Raw genomic sequence first — 14873 nt, forward strand, 5'->3', positions numbered from 1 at the left:
TCTTGGATGCTCTGCTGGAGTCAGAACAAGTCCAGTGTTGAACAATAAAATGAAAAGAAATATTAATAAATGTAAAATTTATGAAATATGCCTGGTGCAACAAAAAATAATTTTTAAATGTCTAATCTTAAAGTTAAATACAACCATATCAGCGATCAGTGACCAATGAGTTGAATCCACATAGTCTATTTTTTTTTCTTCCTTTTACTGTTTTACTAATAAAAACTTGGGTGGAGAAGAAGTCATTGCAGGTAAAACACATGCAAGAAATGCTGAAATAGAAGTACCTATGTAAGCTTAATTGCAAAATACCAGAAGACACTGATGATGAATTCTCTTTTCATTCTTTACTTGGCCCAGTAGACCAAAAAAAAAAAAAAAAAAAAAAAAAAAAACTTACCTTGTGATGTATTTGCATCAAACTTGTTTTTTAAAGGAATATTGTTTTCAAACCAAGAAAGTTCCTTCTCTTTACTGAGCTTCGAAAGAATTTATTTGCATTTTGGATATCAAAATATTAAGAACTCCAAGGAAAACAATAATCAAACAAAAATACTTTTTACTGTTGTTTCTTTTACATTTTACCCAAGATAAAATGAAGACTAATAATCAAATATAACCCACTCTGATTCTTTATCTCTCTGCCTGTGAGTCTGCTGTCTTTGTTGGAGAGGTTCATTTTTATGAAACCTGTTACAACTTTTCTTTCTCATTTGGAGTTGTGAGAGGCAGGCTTCTTGTCTTCTCTAATATAAATGTTACAAAAGAGCTACCAGTGGCAATTTATAATATCTCTCTTTGTCCATGTGATAAAAGAATTGTCATTTAGCAAATGGCTTGACCTGCTACACAGGATTTTCTAAGGATCTTTGGTGGTATCCCCCAATTCAGAAATGTAGAAAGAAACCAGACATTCCTGATTGCTAATGTTGGGGAAATGCCTCCTGTTTGGTTTCCACATTGGGATGAGCTACCCTAATTTAAGGAAGTTTTCAAAGAACACTTGCATCCCTCTGTACTCTCTCTTCTGTTAGGAAGAAGGGTTTACTCTGAGTGTCTAACATGCACTGATTGGGTTACATTTTCCCAGTGAGTGACATCAGGGTGCTAAAGATATTTGCCTTGTGTTTGACATCACTTGCTTCTTTTGCTTGTGCATTTCATGCAGTAGACATGCATGACAAATCCTTCCCTACTTCCAGTCCTGACCCCGTTTATGCAGAATAGGCAATCATTCTCACCGTGCTCCACCTATCTCTGACCAAGGGGCTGTAGGCATAGTGTTCGTAGTTTAGGGGACAAAGAGTTCCAATTTGGGCCTCAGTTGTGGGCTCTTAGAAGCCATGCTCAGTAACTGTACATGTTAGTAAAACTGCTGCTTTGTTTCTCACTTAGCTAGTGATGCAAATGTGTGCAAATATGTATCATCTCTTGGTCTGAACTCCAGAAAGGAGGTAGAACAAATAACATTCCCTATACCTTATATATAATAAATTTAAAATACCGCAATATTTTATTCATTGTTGTGGTGTTTTCTAAGAAATGGAAATGCTGATTAACATCATATTTCTTTTATAGCCATGAAATCAACGATTTCCAAATGCCTTCAGTGTTTGACAGGCAGTGTTTAGTTTCAAAATTGTGTATTAAGGGTTTTTATAGTTTTGTATAGGTTTTTTATAAGGCAATAGAGGTTTGTTGTGGATTAAAAATTTTCGGCCGGGCGCGGTGGCTCAACCCTGTAATCCCAGCACTTTGGGAGGCCGAGACGGGCGGATCACGAGGTCAGGAGATCGAGACCATCCTGGCTAATACGGTGAAACCCCCTCTCTACTAAAAAATACAAAAAACTAGCCGGGCGAGTTGGCGGGCACCTGTAGTCCCAGCTACTCGGGAGGCTGAGGCAGGAGAATGGCGTAAACCCGGGAGGCAGAGCTTGCAGTGAGCTGAGATCCGGCCACTGCACTCCAGCCTGGGCAACAGAGCCAGACTCCGTCTCAAAAAAAAAAAAAAAAAAAAAAAATTTCATTGCCACATTTGTCACCAAAATGTGTACTGTTTCCTTTATTTGAAATGAGGAAGTCAAGATATAATATCTTGTCCAAATTTCACATTAAAACTGTGAACTTATCTCCCATCAACATACCATCAGCTAAAAAAGTACAAGTTAAAAGTCATCAACTAGACAAAATCTTGTCTTTCAGGAGCAAGAAAAACATGAGAGATAATTTTAAAAATACACTTTTAATTGAAAACAATAAGTGTGATAACATTTTCAGGCTGTCGGCTTAGAGTAAAAGGTATGAATCCAGGAATATGGACATCAGAATTTGCAAAACCAGTGTGGAGGGTAGCTAGAGAATATGAATGAAAATTAGGTGAACCAAAGGATAGTATCTTATCTGCACAATAAATCTGTGTACATTCCCTCTAATTTGAAGTCTAATGTCTCTGTGTAAGGTGTCATAATTAACCCGTATTAATCTATCCATCTATCCATCCATCCACCTACCCATCCTTTAATCAAAGTATATATTGAATACTTGGTATCACTCATGTACAAACATATGCAGAAATTTACCCAAAAAACAAATATACCTGGAAATGCAGGCAGTTTTTTCCAGAGTTCTCTGTTCTTCCTACCTTCCATACTCAGTTGCCCAGTCTCATGGGTTTTATTTCCTTAATTTTATTCGATTGTGTTCCCTTTTTCTTCATTCCTACTAACATCAACTTGTCTAGCTCCTAACCACTTATCAAACAGAATACTATACTATTCTGTAAATCAGACTATCTGACTTTTCAAGGGGGAAGCACAGATCAGATATGGGAATGTTTTTAATGAGAGCAGACTTTGGATCCTAGCTATCTGAAGTTCTTGGAAAAGAAGAGGTAGTAGGGGCTGATAGAGAGGAGGAAAGCATTGGCCTAGAATAACTTTTGTAGCAGTATTTGACTTATTTTGTCCTGCTCCCTTTACATTCTGCTTTTTATCACCTACAATTACTTTTCAAAAAAGGGACCATCCGTATGTTAAACTGGTAACTCATAGAAGTTAAAAGGTTGCAGTTAATGAGCACCTGTCCATAATCACTTATTTTTAAGCCTACTCTTTCTTTATGGAGGGATAGAATTAGAAAATGTTTTCCTAGTGAGCACCAGAAGGAAAAATAGGTGCTACTGAAAGAAAAGGTTAATAATGAAGAAGTTGGACATCCTGAAGACAAACATCCAAACTTCAAATTCGATTGTTTTGTTTCGTACCGATTGTCATTATTTTCTAAAGAAAAGATGGGTTTGTGTCTGGTTCTTCTGAGATAATACTGCTTAAACCATGGTATAAACTATGAGTATAAGAACTTACTGGCATCTTGATGCTGGAAACCAATAAGCCAGATGCTCTGGAAACGAATAAGTCATATATATATATATATATATATATATATATATATATATATATATTCAAAACAGTCTGTAAATTGAAGTATTTTTGAAAGCTCATTGGAGATCCCGTTTAGAACAATGGAGCCATACTACAGTTACTTTGAGCGAGTGAGGTTTTACTTTTCAGCAGGGATGTCGAATCTTTTGGCTTCCCTGGGCTACATTAGAAGAGGAAGAATTGTGTTGGGCCACACATAAAATACACTAACACTAACAATAGCTGATGAGTTAAAAAAATTGCAAAAAAAAAATCATAATGTTTTAAGAAAGTTTGTGTAGGGCCACATTCAAAGTCGGCAGGCTGCTGGTTGGACAAGCTTGCTATTCAGTATGGGAGTCAATGTCCTAGATCCCCCAAACAGGATATTGCAATTTAAACAATTCCCTTGGGGAAAGGGAAATAGTCATGTTGTTATTCTTTAACCATGGACAAGCTTTGAAATAACTGAATAGGGTATTCAGAAACCTAATGAACTATGCTGTAAATACTGTTGAAACTTCAGGTTCAAGGTGGGACATGGTTATTACGCAGTATTTTCTCAAGGGCATGCAAGGACACTAAAATTCTCCACTGCTATGTGTGTTCCATGTGCATACCGGATTTTAAAACACTACAAGGGATTTGGAGGTGTAGGTAATCAAGAGGCAGCAGTGTGAACTACTTTCAAAAGTAGTTGCATTATGGACAAATATATAATTATATGTCACCCAGGCTGGAGTTCAGTGGTGCATTATGGCTTATTGCAGCTGAGAAATCCTGGGCTCAAGCAATCCTCCTGCATCAGCCTCCCAAAGTGCTGGGATTATAGTTGTGAGCCACCATATTTAGCCTATATGTTCCTTGTCATGTGAAAAATTCTATAGTTTTGTTTATTTTTGAGCAGATATTTTTCTGTTTCTTTTGAAAAGCGTGAGAAATCTGATTCAATCCTATTTCAAAATGGGTTGACTTTTTGATAGTGATAAAGACATGTTCATAAAATACAAGCTAAGAATTTGAAATGTATATGTAGTAATATATTATTTTTCTACAGACTTCTGGGAAGGGAAGCCTGAAAGTCAAAATAACACATTAAATGAACGGAGGAAACTAGTGAGAAGAGCTGCTGTGGATGTTTCATTTGAATGTTTTATTTAAAGATCTCTTCTACAACTATAGGAGCTTATTGGATGACAACACAAAGGCTGGTGATGTGACACCCCCTGCTGACCTGCGGGAGAATGTTATGTCGTTATCCTTGAGCATTTACTCCCAAGTCTCCAGGCCTTTTCCATCGTTATTATGATTGATGATATATTATGTTCTTTCACTTCAGATTACAAGAAAAATTGGTAATTTTGGGAAAGCTTAGAAGTTGGTTTGAGAACTTGGCCCATTCTTATCTTTTACTCTCAGCTTTTATAACACCAAAACAATTCCAGCAATGAATGTGTTGTGTTGGAATTACGTTGTCAGTCTTGGAGTATACTAAATTATTTGGGCCAGTTATATTAGATCAATTTTACAGACACAGAAACTAAGTTTAGTAAACAAGACAGATGAAATGATATGTGGTAAATCCAGTGAAACTAGTTTTTTATTTACTGGGTTTTTGTTTATTGTTTAGACAGTCAGATTAGCGGGGTTGGTATACACTAATGTACCTAGAGAATCTAAGAGCTTTTTCTATTTTTCCAATGCCTGTAAGTAGGGATCAAAGACCAAAAGTGGTCTCTTTCTGGCCACTTCCAGAAGGGAACGTCAGACCCAATAGCTTTTCTAATAACTGTTGGCTAAGAATTTGATCCAGCTTTGGGTTTTCTTCTAATGAACAGAGATGTGAGATCATTTTCTGTCCTTTTAAATTCTTGTGTTAATTCTCTAAAGCTTCCAAAACTTAGTGGTTTGCATTACACAACACAAAGAAAGTGGCAAAGCTGGAACTACAATTTGATTCTAAGTTTACATAAACTTGAGGATAGGAACTAGATCTTCCTAAAAGTGCTATATCGCCAAGTAGGAATAATTTTTCTGAAATTTTTGGTAAATTTCTTTGCCAATTGAGGAATTTGTGTTAAAGTCCCACAAAAATGTTGACTTTATTATAGCTTGCCAGTGAATATTATTTAAAAGTATATATTTTAGATCTCAGGTTACTGAAAGCCATTTATTCAATGTATTTTGTAAAATATTTTAATGTTATAGTCCCTCCTCTATTCTCTGTTCCTTCATTTGGGACACATACATGTTTCTTATTAAAGAAAAAAAGATGCTAAATTCAGATTAAGTATCTCAGCACTTACTCAGATAAAGTAACTCAGCACTTGGAGTAGGAGCTGGCACATGGGAAGGGATCATAAGCATTATCGATCATCGGAAGGCTCCAAAACAGTAGTTCTAAGAAGGTGACACATGGATACCTGGGCAGTTCACAAAATCTTATCAGGAGGTTCACAAGGGAAAATATCTTCATAATATTTAGGTATTATTTGCTTTGCCATCATTATTTGCCATCACTAGTAGTCACTGTACTCTTTATTAGAAGTACTGGTGCCAGTTTTAGTAGTCATTGCATTATTTACCACCACACAATCTCAAAAAAAAAAAAAAAAAAAAAAGAATAAGAATGCCCTTGAGAACCAGGCATGGTGGCTCACACCTGTAATCCCAGCACTTTGGGGAGGCTGAGGTTGGAGGATTGCTTGAGCCCAGGAGATTGAAATAAGCCTGAGCAACATAGTGATACCTTACATCTAGAGTTTTTTGTTTGTTTGTTTGTTTGTTTTTAAATTAGCTGGACCTGGTAGTGTGCACCCATAGCCCAGGAGTTTGAGGGCTGCAGTGAACTGTGATTGTGACACTGCACTCCAGAAGCCAGCCTGGGCAACAAAGCAAGACACTGTCTGAAAAAAACAAAACAAAACAAAAAATGAAAGAAAGAAAAAAATTGCCCTGAGAACTACTAAAAATTAGTAACGTTATTAAATCTCAACTGTTGAGTACATATCTTTTGAATAGTCTGTGTGATGGAAGGGAAGAATGCATAAAACACTGGCGTAATACTAAAGCATGGTGTTGTTTTTAGGAAAAGCACATATGTAATTGAGTTGTGATCCATCTTTTATGAAATACCGTTTCGAAAGACCAACTGACAGACAAACTATGGTTGTTTAGACTTTAGTATTTGGCAGACATTTTCTCAAAAATTAATGGAATGAGTCTGTTGTCACCTTAAGGAAACAACTAACAGGATTTGTTGCCAGTAATAACATTTGAAGTTTCACATGAAAATTAGAATACTGAGAAACTTCCAATATTCCAGTATCTTCCACTATGGTCTTGATAGCTTCTAAATACTTAAAGACTTTCCTGATGAAATTAGTAGTGATATTATCAAACATGATGTTTCATTTTCTGTAATGAAATGTGTCATTTCTCTTATTCAAGCAGCAGAGACAGAAAACAAACAAAAAACCTGAAATAAATGAAATATGTCAATATTTTAAAGATTTACATAACTAAACGAACCAATATTTTTCAAATGATGGACACATTATGCTACAAAGTCGTGCATAGTTGAAAGATCTATTCCAAGTACAAGACAGACTAAAAGATTTTAATGTAAAAAAGTACAAAAAGTTAATTGCTATTTGGTTTAAGATTCCACGTTTCAGCTCACCTTTAAGGAACTGCCACTTGCCAAGTTTTGATTAGTATCAGAAAAGAGTACTGATAATTTTCTAAAAAGGCTGTTAAATACTTCTCTTTTTTCCATGGCATATCCATGAGGTTGGATTTTCTGAATCATATACTTCAACCACAATGATATATTGCAATTGACTGAATACAGAAGCAGTATAAGAATCCAACTCTCTTCTACTCAGCCACACAGGAAAGAGATTTGCAAAAATGTCCAATAATATCATTCTTCTCCCTAAGTCTTCCTGTTTGGAAAATATAGTTATTTTTCACAAAAGTGCATTAAGTTTAACATACAATGGATTTATTATTGTTATTTAAAAACAAATATATGGGCAATTGTTTTAAATCGTTCTGTCTTGATATCAACTATAGTAGACAATAGCTATAACCCATATAATCAAAAGTTCTTTCAGGGTCTCAAAAATGTTTAAGAGTGTCAATGATTTTTGAGACCAAAGAGTTTCAATAAATATCTATTGTGTACTTTTTTAGAACATATTATCTCTTCAGTTTAGGACTCCAGAAAACAAGGTGAGGACTACAATTGTGTGCAGAAAATCAACCGGAACATAGCAATAATATGATAATGAGAAATTGATTGTAAAAATTACTTGCTTTGAATTAAGGAGAAACAATTGGTTGTGACTAGAGGTATATACTAATTAATGAATAAATTTTTTTAGAGGCTAGTTATGATTTAGTTTCAGCTAGAGAGTTGTGAAGTTATTGTTTACTGTCTTGTCAGTGTAAGGGTAGTTATCAGTGGAGATATCCATGGTGAAATTTAGGAATATACATGCATTTCAATATGTTTGAACATTTTTTAAAAATATACTTGAGATTATGTCTATGATGCTAGCTTCATATGAGTAATTTCTTAGATTTCCTTCTTCACTCCAAAAACCATAGTAGTTTCACTACAGTGTCTATACTGAGGATATACAGACTTTTTTTTTTCTTGTCGTTAGTCCCTAAACAATACAACAACAATTTACATTGCATTTACATTGTATTAAGTATTACAAGTAATCTAGAGGTTACAAGAGGATATGTGTAGGTTATATGCAAACACGACACCATTTTATATCAGTGACTAGAGCATCTGCAGATTTTGGTATCTGTGGGAAGTCCTGAAACCGATCCCCTATGGATTGGTGAGGGATGACTGTATATAGATATATAGGAAGAGATTTATAATGAGAATTGGTTCACATGATTATGGAGGCCAGGAAGTCCCACGATATGCCATCTACAAGATGGAGAACTAGGAAAACCAATAGTGCAATTCAGTCCAAGACCAAAGGGCTGAGTGCCAGAAAGGCCTGTGGTATACCTCCCACTCCAAGACTTAAGGCCTGAGAGCTAAGGGCTGCTAGTGTAAGTTCCAGAGTCCAAAAGCCCTAGAACCTGGATCTCTGAAGTCCCAGGGTAGAAGAAAGTGGATGGCCCAGCTCTGAAAGAGAGAGCAAATTCACTCTTTCTCCACTTTTTTGTTGTATTTGGGTTCTTTATGGATTGGCTGATCCCTGCCGACATATGTGAGGGCAGATCTTCTTACTGGGTGCTTTGATTCAAATGCTAATCTTTTCCAGAAACACCCTCACAGACACACCCAGATATAATGTTTTATTACCTATGTGGGTATCATTTCACAAAGTCAAAATGATATAAACTTTATTATCATACTCCATAAGAGTGTTTATTACTGGCCAAGGGCAGTGGCTCAAGCCTATATTCCCAACACTTTGGGAGGCCAAGACGGTAGGATCGCTTGAGCTCAAGAATTCAAGACCATCCTGGGCAACAAGCAACAACAAGCAAGATCCCCTCTCTCAAAAAAGAAAAAAAAAAAAAAATTTGGGCACAATGGCCCATGGTAGTCCCAACTGCTTGGGAGGTTGAGGTGGGCAGATCATTTGAGCTTAGGACTTCAAGCTTGGGTAACAGAGCAAGACCCTGTCTCAAAAAATGTGTGTTATTGTATTATTACTTTTATTATTATAACTGTTTTTGTTTCATAGATGTGTTTGTGTGTGTGGGGGGGGGCACGTGCGTATGTATTTTTATGTTCTCAATTAGGTTGTGAGCTGTTAGAAGGGAAGTGTTAAGTCATTCTTTATTTTGAATACTGCTGAGTAATTACTGTGTAATAGAATTGAATAAGGCTTATTGGATGTAGAAGTGAATTTTCACAGAAAGAAAAACGAGGAGGACTGTGGTAACCCATGAGTGATTTTCACTTGTTTTGTTAAGGCAAAAACATACAGGATGGTGAGTTAGCAATGTGGAGACTAATGCTGCTTTAACTGAGGGATTGTCTCACAGTGACGAAAACGTCTTGCTACTGAAATCTTTCAAACCACAATAATTTTTAAAAGATTCCAAGATAAATAATTCTTATGTCTTGAATTTAGAATGAGGCCAAAATTCTGCAGGGAAGGAATGAACCAAAAAAGAGAAGACGTAAGTATGAATCAACATGAAAAATGAAGCTGTATTAGAAAATAAGTTTGGCTAAATTCTGGGAAGGTACCTTACCTCTCTCTCACACACACACACACACGCACAAATAACTTTATTGAAGAGATTAAAGCCGAAGTCATCTACATAGTCCAGTTATTAACATTCAATTATGTAATCTGTATAGTGAAACTGTTAATATTCAATCAACTGAAGGATTAGGAGTTTATAAAAAAGATTGTGGTACTACATAGAAACCACAAAGAGATTAACACATTTCCAAAATGAGAAATGCTATTAAATTTCCAATAATAAAATGCTGATGCAAATCAGCATATACCATAACTATAATACATTCTTATCCAATGAGAATGTATATGGTTAAAAATAGGCTGAAATAAGCTGGCAAGAAAAGAAGTATAGCACCACATGTATGTACATATGTGGGAAGACAGAAATACAGTAAATAAGCCTGATAAACAGAGGGCTTAAATGGGTATGATGAAATCTGTGAGTGCACCTAAGAAGATGATGTCCTGCCTATCTCCTTGTTATTGTTTTTCTCCAATCTTCACAACTGGACCTACTTGACCCTGTGTGCAGTACTTGACTTTGTTTCAGATGCTGGAACCAAATCAGGGAAAGGTAATGAGCCGTAAGTTAAGAGTTCACTGGTCCAACTCTTAACTTAAAACTCTTAACTTATTCTCAAGTAAAAGCTGTTATTAATTCCTCTCTGACTTTGAGCCTTACCTAATTCTCATCCTCTGTCTCTTAAATGATGAAAGTGAGTCAGCCCCTCCTTTGTTTTCTGATTCTTTTGTTCCTAAGACCTGGCTGCTTTAGCATCCTGCTCAGGAGCATATCATTTTCACCTCTTTCCTTCTTTGCTACAACATATGATCAATTCTTCTAAGTCCAAACACACAACCAATTCTTCCTTTTGCTTTGCTACCAGATATAGAAGAATAGATTACAAGGCTTTGAGCCACGTAAATTGAAAAAGCATTTAAAATATTACAAATCAAATTTTCTTTCCATTGAGGAAAGAACGGACATTCTGCAAGAACAAGTGAAAGAAAGTTAAGAAGAAAATTGCACCCTTTACATCTTGGTACTGAAGCACAGGGTCCACAGCAAACCCATCTGCACCTGATCATTGAGCCAGTACTTCCGTGTCACATTCCAGGCTACTGGTGGAGTGAAAGATCTACACTGTGCTCCACAATACCTTTGGAAATACAATTAATTTATTTAGGTCTTTAATAGAGTTTTGTTAAACCCTTGCAATATGCCAACCAATGTGTTAGCTATTAGAGAGTCACAGATGGACGAGCTGTGGTTTTTGCCTTCAAGGAGCTCACTGTCTTGGTTGAGGAGAAGAGAAGGAGTTTTGCTAATACATAATCATTGAGGTGGCTTTTGCCTTCAAGGAGCCCACTGTCTTGGTTGAGGAGAAGAAAAGGAGTTTCTTTACATAAGAAATACATGGTAATACATAATTATTACAGCGAAGAGGTGAGGAGCTTTGGGAGTTGGTGAAATTCAGCCACTCTGATTAGTCACAACGAAGTTGTATAATGTCAGTCACAATTGATACAATTTTGTTTGAAAGTGTTTGCTTTTTATCTCCGGAGGAGAAATCATGAAACTGTGATGGAAGATAAATATAAGGATTAAGAAAATAGTAATCTCTAATTTAAAACTCTTACTGTATAGCTAGGGAAAAGAAATATCTATGTTCAGTGACATTAAAAAATAAAATCAACACTGCAATAATTACAATTTAGTTCAGCTTGAATAAACTGATAAAGGGCCTAATGACAAGAAATTGTTCTTAGAAGGTGATTAGAGAAAAGTGTTGAGAATAGTGGAATTTTAAACCAGAACCTTAAGGTAATAATGGAAATAAATTATAATCCTATAGCTAAGTCTAGGTAATAGTTCATGCTATTAGTAAATTTGGTTGAAGGATGACAATTAAATGTTGTTAGCTAAAGTAAAAAAAGGGTCAAATTGCTGATCAATAAACTATGAGTTAAGGGTTGGGATGGAGACAGTAATAACCTTGAATTTAGGCTCGTGTAGATGTAGGGACTTGTGTGACAACCAATGGGCAGGTCATGAGGTTTTAAAACTAAGCGTCTAGTGAAACAGAAATCTAGTGGCTATGAGAGTCTGAAAGGCCAAAATTTATGGTCAGGAGTCAGCTGGCAGGGTAGAGGTAGTGATTCACTTATTCATTCATTAATCTAATGTTTGTTGATCATTTATTATGTTACAAGAAGTGTGCTAGGCAAAAGAGATGAGGCGCCAAACCATGTATAACTTACATCCTAGCAGAAGGAATCAGAAAATAAACAGATAACAAAGAAACAAATGAGAAAATCACCATATAACAGTTGCAATGCAAAATTAAAAGTGAATAATAATGGAAGAAAGAGACTGACTTGTTCTTTCAAATTTGGGGTGAGGAAAGGAAGTGGGTAGGGAAATGCTCTTTGAAGAGGTGGCATTTAAACTGAGACCTGAAGTCATACACACAGGGGTGTGTGGTTGGGAAGATCCTAGTCTGGTGGAGCTATTCCCGGAAGACAGGCTAAACTCAAAACCCCGGGAGGCCAGTGTGGTCAAGGAGAAGACAAGAAACAAAATGGGTAAGCAGGCAAGATGAATAAGGAGCCCAAAAAGGAAGGACTTCAGGAACTTAAAACACACAATTCTGAGGTATATAGAAGCTAAGAACTAGCTCAGAGAGGAGAGCACCAGGGACCAGGGGCCAAGGTGTGGGCATAGTTGTAAGGACTCAGTCACAGATAAACTGGGGTAAAGTTAGAATTTAATACACAATTTGCTGTCAGTAAGGTAACCAGAAGTTAGCTTGGAACTGAGGCAATGTTTTCCGATGTAGGCCTTTAAAAATTAATAATGATAATAATAATAATGACTATTATAGTTTTCTATTCATCTACTTGTGATAGCCTTCTGTCTTCTTTCTTTGCCTTCATAGGTTTTACTCATCTTTGTCCACTGATTGAAATTGTGTCCCATATTCCTTGACCCAGCTCCCAAATCTTGGCAGGTTAGGAGTCTTTACTCACCAATCCCCTAATACACAGTGTATTGCTTTTCCTAGATAATCACATTGCTTTATGTTTGTATTTTTATATGTTGCGTTTGTGTGAGGTTTCTCAGGGTGAGGGCCTATGTCGTATTCTTCTTTGTATCCCAAGTAACTAACATAGTGTCTAAAATGAAAAAGTCCTCAGTGTGTGTTTATTGATTGCAATGAATGAAAACATACATAATGGTTTACTCAAATCCTTCGTGAAATTAGGCAGAGCAAATATAATGTACAAATATATATAATATATGGCAGGTGCTTTACTTAAATTATGTCTATTAATTTTCACAGTAAGTCAATGTGGTAGAAAGTAAACCCTTTAGATATGGGTAAACTTGAGCTCAGAATGGATAAAAGGTAGCAAAATGGATGTATGTAGCATCATACATCTGATGATAGGGAAGGATGGGAAACAACATTGAAGTCTTCCTACTACCAACATATTCTATCCAATTTGCCAGTGCACAGAGTGGATGAGGTTGAACACTTTAATGTGTGTGTGAAGAAAGGAACATTTCCTGCTGGAGGGCAGACAGTTCTTGATTGCTATAAACTTTTTTTGATTTTGTAGGCAATGAAGAGCATGTAAGCTTGTGAGTGGTAGGATTAATGTAATATTATGATGAAAATGATTCTTGAGATAGTTATTCTTCCTACTCTGGCTACTTTTTACAGGCCGAATTACAGAGAGACCAGTGAGGAGTTTATGACATCCTCCAGTTGTGGAGTTATGAAGAATAGGGTGGGGGCCCTGGAAATAGAAAAGAAGAAAAAATAATTTAAGTGATATTGAGTAGGATAAAATAACGGAACTTAAAATCTCATTCGATGTGAAATAACAAGGAAAGAGTTCATTCAAATATAACTTCAGGAATATGAGCCCATGGATTTCAAGAACATTAGGGAATTTGGTACGACATCTAATTTAAGGAAGGGCTAAACGCTGCTTAATGTCCATTACAAATTTTAAACATTCTAATGTCCATTTAAAACTCGTGAAATGGGTGAATGCAGATCAGTGCACAACCCATGTCTCAGTTCCTTACCTTACCGGTAAACTGGTAAGAGTTTTCTTAGGTGATCTCAAGGATCATTGTCCTCTCTAAATTCGTAAACTTCCTTGAATTAGAGCCACTTATTTCCTCTGTCTAACTCTCTTTCCTTTCATCTTCTTATTTCAAAATTGGCCCTCAAAGAGACCATTTCTGGATGTACAAATGTGTACATATACACAAAAATGTATGTATATATATACACGTATATAATTAGAAACCTTTTCCAGATTTTGTACATATAAAATGCATTTTTTGTTTTGTTTTCAAGGCCTTGAAATGTTTGTGATTTTGCTTTTTGGTTTCAGTAAGCATTGCTTCAGTAAGCAATTGCTCAGGATGGGACTGATCAGTTTTCTGTTGTGGTTTCCTCTATAGCAATCATTTGATAAAATTAATCTGTTTACCCTAATTTTAATGATGTCAGTGTGTCATACCCTTCATAAATGGCCAAGAAACCCTGCTGTCCTCAATCATCAAGTTCAAGTATGTTACAGAGTCTTCAAAGTTCATTTTTAAAATTGATACGATAAATAGCAGCATACCAGTTTATGTTAATTATGACCCAGAATTCAAGCACCATGCCTTATCTTTAAAAAAGCTCAACCAGAATTAGGGAGCATGATTGGGTAACACAAAGGAGAGGCATTAGAGGAAAGCACATTATCATATATTAAATACAGAATACAGCTTTGGAAATTGTGGTGTCGATTCATCACATTGCCTTTTGAATTAATTGAGGTGAACTATTGAGTCTACTATCCAGAATTTTAAAACCACAAGAGGAAAAAAGGACTTAGAATACTAAGTAGAGGAGATTCATTCATTTGAAAATATTTATTGAATACCAATTATTAGCATGTGCAGGCATCATGTTGGGAATTGCTTATACAACATAGCACAAAATAGTCCCTTCCCTCCCAGAGCTTATTGTCTAGACTATAAAACTGATAAGAAATATAAGTGTTGCATAAGTGATGAGAAGTTTTGAGATGGAGAATTACAGGTGAAATGGAACAAAAGGACAGAAGCTAGATTTTGGGCAGAAGAAAGGGGATGAGGACATGGTAAGACCTTTCATGAGGAAGTGACCTTTAAATTGAAAATTAAA

Source organism: Rhinopithecus roxellana, chromosome 8 (assembly GCF_007565055.1).
Source record: "Rhinopithecus roxellana isolate Shanxi Qingling chromosome 8, ASM756505v1, whole genome shotgun sequence".
Lineage (NCBI taxonomy): Eukaryota > Metazoa > Chordata > Mammalia > Primates > Cercopithecidae > Rhinopithecus > Rhinopithecus roxellana.